Below are 13,639 nucleotides of genomic sequence, written 5' to 3'. Positions count from 1 at the left end.
TGCAATCCAGTCATAGGCTTGTGAGACAGAGGGAATGTACGCGCTGCCTCACAAGTGTGGAGAGACACAACCATACAAGCCCAAACAAACAGTACGTGTCTCCAGCAGGAAGTAAACTTTGGCATGGAGCACAGATGCAACAGTTAAGCTACCTGCTGCCTGCACTTGTCAGCATGGCGCATGACAGCAGGAGGGAAATAGGAAGCCCAGTGCCTGTGCCCGCTGGAAGGGACAGCAGCATCTGCATGGACCGCTGGGCTAACACTGATCACTCTTTATTCCGTTTTTTGGGGCATCAAAACATTTTTTTTTCCACTACGCTGTTTGCCATTATACATATGATACATATTTTTATATTTTAAAAGTACTGGCATTTTTGATGCAACAATGTCTATGATGTTTATTTTTTATAATTTATTTTGATTTTGGGGAAAGGGGAGAGATTTGATTTTTTTTTACTTTCATATTTAAAAAAACAAAACATTTTTTTTTCTTTAAGTAATCTAAGGTGACTGTAAAAAGCAATAAATAGATTATCATTTCTATTTAGTAATGGAATCTGATCCTTTAATCAATATAGAATTCAGTATATTGCAATGCAGTGCTGATCCCTACAGACCTATATTGGAATATAGCTGTGAAAGGAATCTGAGCCCTTGGCAGGCTTTAGCCCATAACAACGAGGCAACAGCTTCCCCCATCTCAACAAAGGGAAGCTGTTACCTTCACTAGGATGCATTGCTCCCGTATTTTGACCACTCAGATGCCTTGGTTACATTTGATCATAGCAATGTCTGCAATCAGCATTATTGTCAATTGCAGACATTAGACCCAAATGTCTGCTATAAGAAAGGGCAGAAACTCAGCAGTCATTGTGCCGGCTTCCCTCATGAGTGGGTGTCATATTTAAAGTGGCATTGTAACAGATTTGATGGCACACAATGTTATAAATGTGGTTGCAGTAGGGGCCGCTGTCCCCCTTCATTCCTTGTGGACTCTCTAATCCTGAGCCACGTGAGATCAGTATTACATCATCAAGCACACTAGCTACATGTGACGTCTATTGCACATGCGACCTACTCCATCCTAACTAGTGAGCCTTGTCACGGCGCCTTATTTAGCATGTGACATCAGCTCATACATGCAGCCCTGTTTACTGCAGACTGCACTACTGTGGCTTATGACTATTTCCGGGACATCTATTTCCTCCCCTCCTCCTACCATTTATCTATTTAGGTGCCCATCACCCCCCTTTCACTAGCGCTGTTTCTAGAGATGAGCGAATCGAAGTTGGTGAAGTGGATATCGATCCGAATTTCAGGAACAATTAGATTTGCACTAAATCCTAATTTCCTCACGGTTCGTGGTAACGAATGGCATTTCTTTCCTAAAATGGCTGCTGCATGTGTTAGGACATGGAGCAAAGAACTCTGGGAACTCGGGATCACCCACAATGCCATGCAGGCAGCCAATCAGCAGCCAGCCAGCCCCTGGGATGTCTATAAATAGCCTCAGACATTTTGGATTCTACCACTTTCCAGTGTGATTAGTGCGGGGAGAGACGTCAGCAGGCGCTAGGGACAGTGCTAGGAAAGACTTCCATGTGCTAAAAAAAAAGCATTTACAAGTTCAGGGAAAGATTAGTCAAAGTCTAGGGAAAGGATAGGGAGGCATTATCTATGCTATAAAAGGAGAACAGGGTGCAATAGGAGTGATTCTATTCCACCTTGCTGTACTTATTGAGGATTAAAATTGCTTTTAGGTTGTTTGCACTATATGATACATCACTAATTCCATCTAACCTTGCTTGTGATTGGGGTGCAAGTTCTGTAATACAGCCATTTACGGGGTGCATTAATAGGAAAGATATGTAAGTCCTAATAGCCTTTCTGCATTTACAGCCATGTACGTGGTGTACAAAAAGAAAATATATGCATGTCCCAATAACCTTTCTGTGGTGAATTGTGATTGTTATATATTTTTTTTGGGTGTAGAAAAAAAAAAAAGAGAAAATATATGTCATAATTGCCATTCAGCGAAGTTACATTGTAATACAGCCATTTACATGGTGTATTATTAGGAAAGATACGTACGTCCCATTAGCCGTTCTGCAGTGAATTGTGATTGTCATATTTCTGAACGTGCTCCTGGCCAAGTTGCAGGTGCTGCAGTCCCTCCCTTTCCAAGTGGTGGATTCTGCACCTTTCAGAGAACTGATGGCTTGTGCCGAGTTGAGGTGGAGAGAGTCTCAAGGCATCATTTCTATGCCAAAAAGGCAGTACCAGCCCTGCAAACATATGTAGAACAGAAGGTGGGCCAGTCCTTGAGCCTGTCGGTATCTGCAAAAGTGCACGACAGTGCCGACGTGTGGAGCTGTAACTATGGTCAACGACAATATCTGTCCTTTATGGCCCACTGGGTAAATGGGGTTCCTGCCCAGCCACCCCAGCAACTTGGCCAGGTGATGCCGCTTCCGCTTCCACTTTTTCACGTCGTTGGTCCTGCAACAATGTCTGCCTCCTCATCTTCCACCGTGTCCTCAGCCTCCACTGCAGGGACAATTCACAGTGCCCCTCCAGAATATTACATGTGCAGGACACTGCGGTGTCATGCTGTTCTGCACCTAGTTTGACTGGGCGAACGGAGTCACACAGTGGAGGAACTGCTCCGCGTCCTTCATCAAGAAATCGAATCCTCCTCGACAAATTAAAAACGGAACCATGGTGACCGACAACGGGAAGAACATGATGTAAGAGCTGTGTGAAGAAGTGCTGAGCAATGCGCCCTGCATGCGCACGTGTTCAATCTGGTTGTCAAGTGGTTCCTGAAGTCTTCCACCCATCTGAAAGATATCCTGAAAATGGCCAAGAAACTTTGCATGCACTTCAGCCACTCGTACGCCGCAAAACACACCGTCCTTAAGCTGCAGCGGCACAACGACATCCACCAACATAGGCCCTTATTTCACGTTTCCACCTGTTGGAATTCCACCCTCCATATGTTGTCCGACTATATGAACAGAAAAAAGCCATAAACGATTTTTTAATCATACAGGTGGACAGAGGTACTCCCCTGTGTAACTTCGATTTTAGCCAGTGGCAGCTCATGCGTGATATCTGCCGTTTGCTCGTGCCTTTGAAGGAGGCCACTTTATTTGTCAGTCGCTAGGACTGCAGGATGAACAATGTCATTCCACTGATTCATGTCCTAAATCAGATGCTGCTAAAATTGTCTGGCAAGGGCACAAGAGTCATGGCGACTACATCTCACAGTCACATGAGCCCTGTGGGGGCTGAACTAGAGGAGAAGGAGGACATTTGAGCACAAGCATTGTGTAGAGAAATAATTGTTTTTTCTACACAGGTGACAGGAGAGCAGGAGCAAGAGCAGCCAGAGGAGCTACAGGGTTATGAGGAAGACAAGGCAGAGGACCAAGACACACCGTGGCAGTATGCAGTGGAGCTGAAGGCAGGGAGTCCTCCGAGTCACTTGCGCAAATGGCCCGATGCATGCACACTTGCTTGCGTAGTGACAGCCGAATTGTCCCCTTTCGCCAGAGAGATGACCACTGGCTTTCCACCATGTTAGAGGGTGGGGGGGGGGGGGGCAGGAGCTGGTTTCCATCTTCCAGAGGGAAATGAGACGCATGAACGTCATTAGATAGCGTACAGGAAGTGTGTCGCTATTTCGTGACAACACTTCCTCTGTATGAGCCACACCATGGAACGCACCTCCTGCAGCGTCTCAAAGTGCCGGAAGTGTGTCAGTTCTATTGTGACGATGCTTCCTGTGCGTGAGACGCACATGGAACGCATCTCCATCTATCTGGATCCTCAAGACACGGCGCTTCCTATGCTTGACACGCATATAACTACTGCTCCTGGAGGCCTTTGAGGCTAAATTAATATCCAATGATGAGATGAGATTTATGCTCAAACCACATCCGCAAATCCCAACTTTTTATACTATACCCAAAATTCACAAGGGTCTGGTCCCCTTAAAAGGTCGCCCCATAGTGGCTGGCATACATTCCCTTACACAAAATGTTGGTACGTACATTGATCGCATTTTAAGGCCCTTTGTTACATCTCTTCCTTCCTATATAAGAGATACGTCTGACCTTTTGACAAAAATAGATGGTTTACACCTAGAGGAGGATACCCTATTAGCATCTATCGATGTAGAAGCACTGTACAGCAATATACCCCAAGAATTGGGTCTGATGGCTGTAGATTACTTTCTAAAGAGCAGGGGTACACAGTATAAAGCGCATAACCGGTTCATACTTGACCTTATGGATTTTGTCCTACGACATAATTATTTTTTATTTGATTCAAAGCTTTTCCACCAGCTCAGGGGCATGAGCTATGGGGAGCGCCTGTGCCCCCACCTATGCTAATTTGTTCCTGGGCTGGTGGGAGGATACGGTGGTATTCACCGAAGGGAGTGTCAGGACACCCAGGATAGCCTTCTGGGGCCGCTATATTGATGATATCCTCATTTTGTGGAGCGGCCCCAGAGGGCTATTCTCGGATTTTGTAACCGATCTGAATAAAAATCAGATCGGTATGCACTTTACATCGGAGATTAATGAGAAGGGTCTTGCCTTTTTGGATCTGTACATCTCACTTAACAATGGCAATATCAGCACAAAAACTTACAGAAAACCTACGGCCTCAAATAATTTACTGAGATGGGAGAGTCACCACCCCTATAATTTGAAGTGTGGTATACCCAAAGGTCAATATCTGAGGATCCGGAGGAACTGTAGCTCTAAGAATGACTTTTATCAACAAGCCAAGGATTTAAAAACCAGATTTAATGAAAGGGGATATCCAGATAAACCACTACATAAAGCTTTCAAGTCAGCAGAGAAGGCTACTAGAACAGATCTACTGAACCCAAGAAAAGGTCAGAAAACAGGAAGAGAGAATCGTTTTTTCGCATAATAGGAACCTTTGATGATTGTAACAAAGAGGTCAGGGAAATTCTAAAAAGATACTGGGAAATGCTTCGTTTGGATTCTGATATAAGAGACATGCTCCCTAGTTACCCCGCCATTACGTATAGAAAGGGAAGATCTCTTGGGGGTAGATTTATTCACAGCCACTATACCCCCATCTCTAAACCAGGCACCTGGTTGGATAGAAGACCACTTGGCACATTTCGTTGCGGTACATGCGTTGCCTGTCCATGTATACACCAAACAAAAAACTTTAAAAGTAACATCACCAATAAATATATATACAAGTAGGGACTTCGCCAACTGTAAAACCTCAGGGCTGGTTTACCTGATCAACTGTATCTGTGGACTACAGTATATAGGAAAAACCAAAAGAGAACTTAGGAGAAGGGTTGGGGACCATTTGGGGGACATTAGGAACAAAAAAGATACACCCATTGCCAGACATGTCAGAAATTTTCATGACAATAAAGATAAGGTTATCAACTTCTGCGTGGTGGAGGTGGTACGCCCTTCCCCTCGAGGTGGAGACCTGGATAGGAGGATCCTACAAAAGGAGGCGGAGTGGACCCACAGACTAAAAACTGTGAGCCCACTGGGCCTCAATGAGATCCTTTCCTTTGGATGTTTCATTTGACTACATATTGTCATTGCCTGTAAAAGTGGTTTTTAACACCTCTGTGTATATGAAAATTAATCCGTTAGAAAATAATTGTGATATCTAAACGTAAGAGGTTTAACACATTTTTATTATAGGGTGATGTAGGGTATCATTGAATGATGACCGTTAAATAGATATACAGTGATCGTTTCCTTTAATCACCTTGCCCGCCTGCATGCCTTTAGATATGGTCACCCCTGATTTATGACTGAAATGACCCCCAGGAATGATAATAGTTGGTTAAATGGTAATTGTATTTTGTAATTAAATATCAATATATATATATACATAATTGAAATTCTTCTATCTAAATATATATCGAAACAAGTTGAATGTATTCCTAATTGCGGCGTTTTATATTAAACTATAAAATTAGAGACAATGCCTTATTGTGCCTGCTAGCGCTCTCTATACATGTAAACCGGATGTGCGCTCCATATGCGTGTCAAGCATAGGAAGCGCCGTGTCTTGAGGATCCAGATAGATGGAGATGCGTTCCATGTGCGTCTCACGCACAGGAAGCATCGTCACAATAGAACTGACACACTTCTGGCACTTTGAGACGCTGCAGGAGGTGCGTTCCATGGTGCGGCTCATACACAGGAAGTGTCGTCACGAATTAGCGACACACTTCCTGTACGCTATCTAATGACGTTCATGCGTCTCATTTCCCTCTAGAAGATGGAAACCAGCGCCATTTGGAACGCACGCCGTGATGTGTCCAGCAATCGTACACACCGGTAAGAAATCTTCAACTAATTATGGGGTATTTATGAGCAGCAGTACCTGGCACCATTCTGGACTGTCTGCATCTATCAAGGATGACCAGCAGCAGCATCTAGCTAGGCTATCAAGCCATCATACATCTTTTTTATCCCCTGATGAACCTGTCACGCAATTGTGATAGAAGAAACGCGTCAGGATTTAGGAATGCTCATTGGGAGTAACTTTTTAGGGTCAGAATCTAGGGTTTAGCCGTCGATAAGTGGGGTCGCTCCATTAGGGAGTGATACCTCTGCATTTAGGCGGGGGTCACCTCCACTTTCAGGTAGGGATAGTTATTTTTATAGGGCTAGATCTCCCATCATTTTTTTGCCCTAATATATCCCTTTCTCCTGAACCCTGGAACACTTGCAGCCTGAAGGACTATATCTACAGTATGAACAAGAGATCATTTGATCGGGAATCTGTGAACCCCTGAACGTCTATCAGCGAACACCATACGCCTGAATCGTGAGTGGTCATATACGACCTAGTGTGTGTTATATATTTGTCCGAAGTACTGCATACCCTATTTACACTCCGCTAGACTCATCTGCAGTTATCTAAAATAACATTTGTTTTTGTGGGACTTATTTTAGCTAATATCGTTATATAAAAGTTACGTTTTAAAGTAGGTTTAATACTTCAGTGATTTCTCAGTTTATATACCTACCCAAATATGTATTTAACATTACTGTGAACACGTCAACCACTGCTGTCCTCCTTGCCCTCTCTCAACCACCCGCCACTCCGCCTCTCACCTTCAGCAGTTCCATCTCATCTGCCCACAGTCAGGCTTCTGTAAAGGAAATGTTTGAGCATAAGAAGCCAATGTCACAGAGTCACCCTCTTGCCCAGCATCTGACAGCTGGCTTGACGGAACTCTTAGCCCGCCAGCTTTTACCATACCAGCTGGTGGAGTCTGAGGCCTTCAAATAAATTGTCGCTATTGGGACACCACAGTGGAAGGCACCCGGACAAAATTTTTTCAAAAAAGGCAATCCCAAACCTCTACTCAGTGATTGAAAGGAAGTCATGGCATCTCTGGTACACAGTGTTGGGGCAAGGGTCCATGTGACCACTAATACCTGGCCTGCAAAGCACGGTCAGGGCAGGTATATCACCTACACTGCGCATTGGGTCAATCTGCTGACGGCTGCCAAGCATGGAATGGTAACACCGCCACGACTTGCAGGCAGGCCTACTGCCACCTCCTCTACGCCTCCTACTCTATCCTCTTCCATAACCTCCTCGGCTGAGTCCTCTTCTGCAGCGGCGTCTGGCTGTACATCAACTGAATCCCTCCAGCTCCCCAGGGGCTATTCCACATCCCGGATACGACAGTGTCACGCTGTCTTGGGGTTGACTTGCATGAAAGCAGAGAGCCTCACTGGACCAGCACTCCTGTCTGCCCTGAACGCACAGGTAGATCAGTGGCTGACCCCGCACCAACTGGAGATCGGCAAAGTGGTGTGTGACAATGGAAGCAATTTGTTGGCGGCATTGAATTTGGGCAAGTTGTCATCATACAACACTTTGTGTCTAAGTACCCAGGCTTACAGGATGTCCTCAAGCAGGCCAGGAAGGTGTGTGGCCATTTCAGGTATTCCTACACGGCCATGGCACACTTTTCAGACATTCAGCGCCAAAACAACTTGCCAGTGAGGCACTTGATTTGCGACAGCCCGACACGTTGGAATTCAACACTCCTAATGTTCGACCGCCTGCTCCAACAATAAAAAGCCGTCAACGAGTATTTGTATGACCGGGGTGCTAGGACAGCCTCTGCGGAGCTGGGAATTTTTTTGCCACGTTACTGGACGCTCATGCGCAATGCCTGTAGGCTCATGCATCCTGTTGAGGAGGTGACAAACCTAGTCAGTCGCACCGAAGGCACCATCAGCGACCTCATCCCATTTGTTTTCTTCCTGGAGCGTGCCCTGCGAAGAGTGCTGGATCAGGCTGTAGATCAGCGTGAAGAGGAAGAGGAAGAGTTGTGGTCACCATCACCACCAGAAACAGCCTTGTCATCATCGCTTGCCGGACCTGCGGAAACGCTGCAAGAGGAGTATGAGGAAGAGGAGTCAGAGGGGGAATGTGGCTTTGAGGAGGAGGAAGACCAACCACAGCAGGCATCCCAGGGTGCTCGTTGTTGTCACCTATCTGGGACCCGTGGTGTTGTACGTGGCTGGGGGGAAGAACAGACCGTCAATGACATCAGTGAGGAGGAGGAACGGGAAATGAGTAGCTCGGCATCCAACCTTGTGCAAATGGGGCCTTTCATGCTGTCATGTCTGTTGAGGGACCCTCATATAAAAAAGGATAAAGGAGAACGACCTATACTGGGTGGCCACGCCACTGGACCTCCGGTATAAGCAGAAAGTGGCGGAAATGTTACCAAATTACCGAAAGTCAGAAAGGATGCAGCAGTTCTAAACCAAACTAAAAAATATGCTTTACACAGCTTATAAGGGGGATGTCACAGCACAACGGGAATCTAACTGGGGAAGAGGTGAAAGTAATCCTCCTCCTACCACGACCACGGCGGCAAGGACAGGACGCTTTACAGATGTGTTGTTGATGGAGGACATGCAGAGCTTTTTCAGTCCTACACATCGCCACAGCCCTTCGGGATCCAGCCTTAGAGAACGACTCGACCGACAGGTAGCAGACTACCTTGCCTTAACTGCAGATATTGACACTCTGAGGAGCGATGAACCCCTTGACTACTGGGTGTGCAGGCTTGACCTGTGGCCTGAGCTATCCCAGTTTGTGATAGAACTTCTGGCCTGCACCGCTTCAAATGTCCTGTCAGAAAGGACCTTCAGTGCAGCAGGAAGCATTGCCACTGACAAAAGAAGTCGCCTAGGTCAAAAAAGTGTTGATTACCTCACCTTCATTAAGAAGAATGAGGCATGGATCCCGAAGAACTGACAGTGGGGGATACGTTTGACTAACAAAAGGCCTGACATGCCTTGGCCTCAAAATGGTCCCCACGGTGCTGTATTTAATGTCTGCATACCGGATGACTTTCGTGAATTCTCCGCCACCAACTAGGGTTCAAGCTGCAATATTTTAGTCACCTTTCTGCCTGGAAAACATAGATTTTTCTGGCCGCTGCAACAATACCTAATTTTTCAGGCATGTGTACATGCCTAATTTTTCTTGCCTCTGGTGCTGCACTGTGGCTGCAAAAACAAAACAAAAAAAAGGCACATGTACTGTGTCAATTCCCCTTTGTGATTCGTACCTTGTTGTGGTGAAGGGGCGTATCACTATGAAGCGATCATAACCTCTATGAGTGTGTTGGCAATGTTGCCACACCCCAGATGATAAGGCCGTTGCTTCATTATGATCAGACTAAAAGCGATCGGCTGGATAATTTTTCATAGAAAAAAACATTAATTTTCATTTTTTTTTTAAGTTGTATGGGTTTTTAATACATAAAATAAAAAAAATCATAATAAAGTCTCTTAATAGTTTATTAGAAATAATGCAGACAATTTAAAAAATCCCCATCAATTCCAATACAAAGCAAGTACAGAGCTCAGAACTAAATTATTTCAGGATGTCGTAATGGTTCGTTAATTCGACAATGGTTAATCAATTCGACACACGTCCCCAGGATAGGGGACGTAACAAACTGATAGGAATAGTACTAGTTAAGACACCACTCATATAGGGTGTCACAGCACATTGCTCCGTGCATGCGCAGTGCCCCAACTTGGGAGTAAGAGGACCAACCAAGCTGCTTTTTCCATCTCCCGGTTCCTAAAATCAATACAGTTTGGTGTATCAAAGTTTGGTCTGTCACTGTGAAGGCACTCAAAGGTACCCGGCCTAATTTTTTTTTTCACAAAAGGCAATCCCTGATATGGGACGTAACAGGGATTAAACTGATGACAAGAGAACTACAGAAAATACCACTCATCGGGTGTGACAGTAAATTGCACGGCGCAGACGCAGTGACCGTGGATTCAAACAAAGGGGAGGGAGCCAACATTCTTTTAATCATATCCCCGTTCGAAAAATCTATTCAATAAATGGACCCGAGATTGGGGCCGTAACAGGGATTAAACTGATGAGAATAGAACTACAGAAAATACCACTCATATCGGGAGTGACAGTAAATAAAGACGCAGTGACCGTGGATTTAAACAAAGGGGAGGGAGCCAGCGTTTTTTTTTACCATCTCCCCGTTTGAAAAATCAATTCAATTCACCTTTCGGGAAACCATGGTGTTGTACGTGACTGGGTGGAGGAAGAAACCTTCAATGACATCAACGGGACATGGCTATCTTGGTATCCAACCTTGTGCAAATGGGGAGTTTGCGGTTGGGCAAATGGACTGTTTGCGGTGCATTAAAAGGGGAGTTTGGTCTGTCAATGTCTGTGAAGTGGGCGTAACCCTTACACTACCTGATCAATACGACATCATACCTGATCGTATACACACACTGAATGTTTTAAACCACGTTGTTCAAAAAAATGCAGTATTGTTAGGTGATTTATGCCCTTTATGGATTAAAACCCAACTCTGCTTCAACTATGTCATTTTCCATGGAAGTTTTGCCATGGATCCCCCTTCGGCATGCCACAGTCCAGGTGTTAGTCCCCTTGAAATAACTTTTCCATCACTACTGTGGCTAGAAAGAGTCCCTGTGGGTTTTAAAATTCGCCTGCCTATTGAAGTCAATGGCGGTTCGCCCGGTTCACCCGTTCTCAAACATTTGCGCTTGCCGTTCACGAACGGAAAATTTTATGTTCACAACATCTCTACTGTTCTGATGCTGCCACGCGACTGATGCCACATCGGCTGCCAGGTGCTCCTACTGTCAGCCACCATCTTCAGCTGGTACTGTTATTGCCCCCCACCTAACCACTCTGTCACTGGGCCACTCTGTGGTCTCCTCATGCTGATGCCACCTCACCACTATGTCATTGGGCCACTTTGTGGACTTCTAATGCTGTTCCCACCTTCCCCACTTTATCACTGGGCCACAATTTTGCCTTTCTGGCCTGGTTGAACTAAAAAAACACAGACAAAACAAAGGTAAAAACATCCTGCATGGTATGATATATAAATGTGCGGATGTCCCTGGCCATATTATTGAAGAAAATTTGAGAAATAAGGTAATAATGCACTTAATAAAGTAGATGCAAGCATTATATATGGACAAAGTCCTCACTCTGATATGATAAAATCTGAGACACTTAGCCAATATATTTTGATCAAAACACATCTGTGCTTGCCTACCAAACGCCAAGGTGGTCTCAGGTCAGGCGGGCCTTACGCTAAACCTACCTAAGCCATTGGGCTTCTATGTTCAACAGTGCCGACCCTGCACATATGTACTGCTTCTAGTCACCTCCATGTGCATCAAGCAACCAATGGGAGGAGGAGCAATCATACCTATATGTACCACCTAATCAAGGCAGTCTATGAGATAGGAAGGATAAAAGTGCAAAGGATTGCTACTCCCAAGATAAAATAGGAGTGTATTCACACTTGAAGGTGCCACTCCCTCAAGCATATACTACATAAACAAAAAAATCACAGGAAAAACTAAGATAAAAATATCCTGCACGGTATGATATATAAATGTGCGGATGTCCCTGGCCATATTATTGAAGAAAATCACAGAAATAAGATAAAAATGCACTTAATAAAGTAGATGCAAGCATTATATATGAACAAAGTCCTCACTCTGATATGATAAAATCTGAGACACTTAGCCAATATATTTTGATCAAAACACACCTACCTAAGCCATTGGGTTTTTAAGTTCAGGAGCGCAGACCCTGCACATATGGTGTGCTGCTCCTAGTCACCTTGGTAGGCACTTGGTAGGCGGGCATAGATGTGTTTTGATCAAATATTGATCAAAATATATTGGCTAAGTGTCTCAGATTTTATCATATCAGAGTGAGGACTTTGTCCATATATAATGCTTGCATCTACTTTATTAAGTGCATTATTACCTTATTTCTTTTTGGCCTGGTTGCCATCATAACTTATTTGAAACTTCTTCTGATCTGTCAGAAGGAAGGAAATATCAGATGCACAATGGATCCTGTCTATGTAGCAGTTGTAAGGCCTGTATGGTCCCATCAGAATTGGCTGTGGGTACAAAACAGGAGTGGGTACAAAACCAGAAGACATGCAAATATTCTATTCATGTGTCATCTCTGTTTTAGATTTACTCGTTTTTTTTTGGGCTTCAGCAATACTGATGGATTAGTGAGAAAATGCTGACCGATTGAAGGCATATGCTCAACCGACAGGATCTGTTTTTTGGGGGTTATTCTTCTGACGGATCAGAGGATGGGCAATCTATTAGTGATGTCAACACAAACGTACTGATGGCGCCCTCTCCGTTTTGTCGGGGGGCTCTACTCGTATAAGCGTTTAATAGAGCAGGTTCTGTAGACATCTATGTGGAATCAGCTGACGACGGTGTAAAAGGAGTGCACTTCTTCTTGATGCTAACATCGACATGTAAGGCTGAGTTCATACTTGAGTTTTTGGTCAGTTTTGGCCCTGTAACTGCCCAAATAAGTGATGTGTGCAGTGATTCTAAGAGTGATGCCTGTCATTTGTGTGTCATATGAACTCACAGTATTATTTCACTACCACAGCAGACTCTATATGCATGTTACTGCAAGGCCCAGTGTTCTATACCACTAAACAGACTCTCCACAGCCAGGAAATAGCTGTTTTATAATGCAATTTGCCACAAATAAATTTAATTCAAATTTAATCTTTTCGGAAAATTTGGTGAACCGACCGAATCAGATTTTTGGGAAATTTGCTAATCTCTAGTTAGTTTCCATTGAGCTGTTGCCCTCTCCTTAATACCTCTACTCTGTTGGGCTTTTGTCCTTCTCCACTGGTACTTTTTTTCCTTGCTCCTCTGGTATGCTACTCCAGGTATGATTGTCCTTATGTTTCTCTTTATATTGTATATTAATTGCTTAAATTTTCATCTTCTTATACATACTTTCATTTGCTTTAAATTATGCATATACGGTATCCTTAATTGTTTGCATATACTCACATACGGACCTCCGTTTCTGATCATGCCTTTTGATTTACACATATGCTAATATACTCAACTTTTTTGATATCCTGTGACCTCTGTGAGATCCTTGGAATCTTTAAGATGTACCATCAGTGATACACTTGGTCTCATACTTCCCCTAATGTGATTTTGATACTTTACAATAGTCTTTACTTAACCCTATATTATTAG

The sequence above is a fragment of the Bufo gargarizans genome, chromosome 5 (assembly GCF_014858855.1).
Source record: "Bufo gargarizans isolate SCDJY-AF-19 chromosome 5, ASM1485885v1, whole genome shotgun sequence".
Classification (NCBI taxonomy): domain Eukaryota; kingdom Metazoa; phylum Chordata; class Amphibia; order Anura; family Bufonidae; genus Bufo; species Bufo gargarizans.
This window is presented reverse-complemented; position numbering follows the sequence as displayed.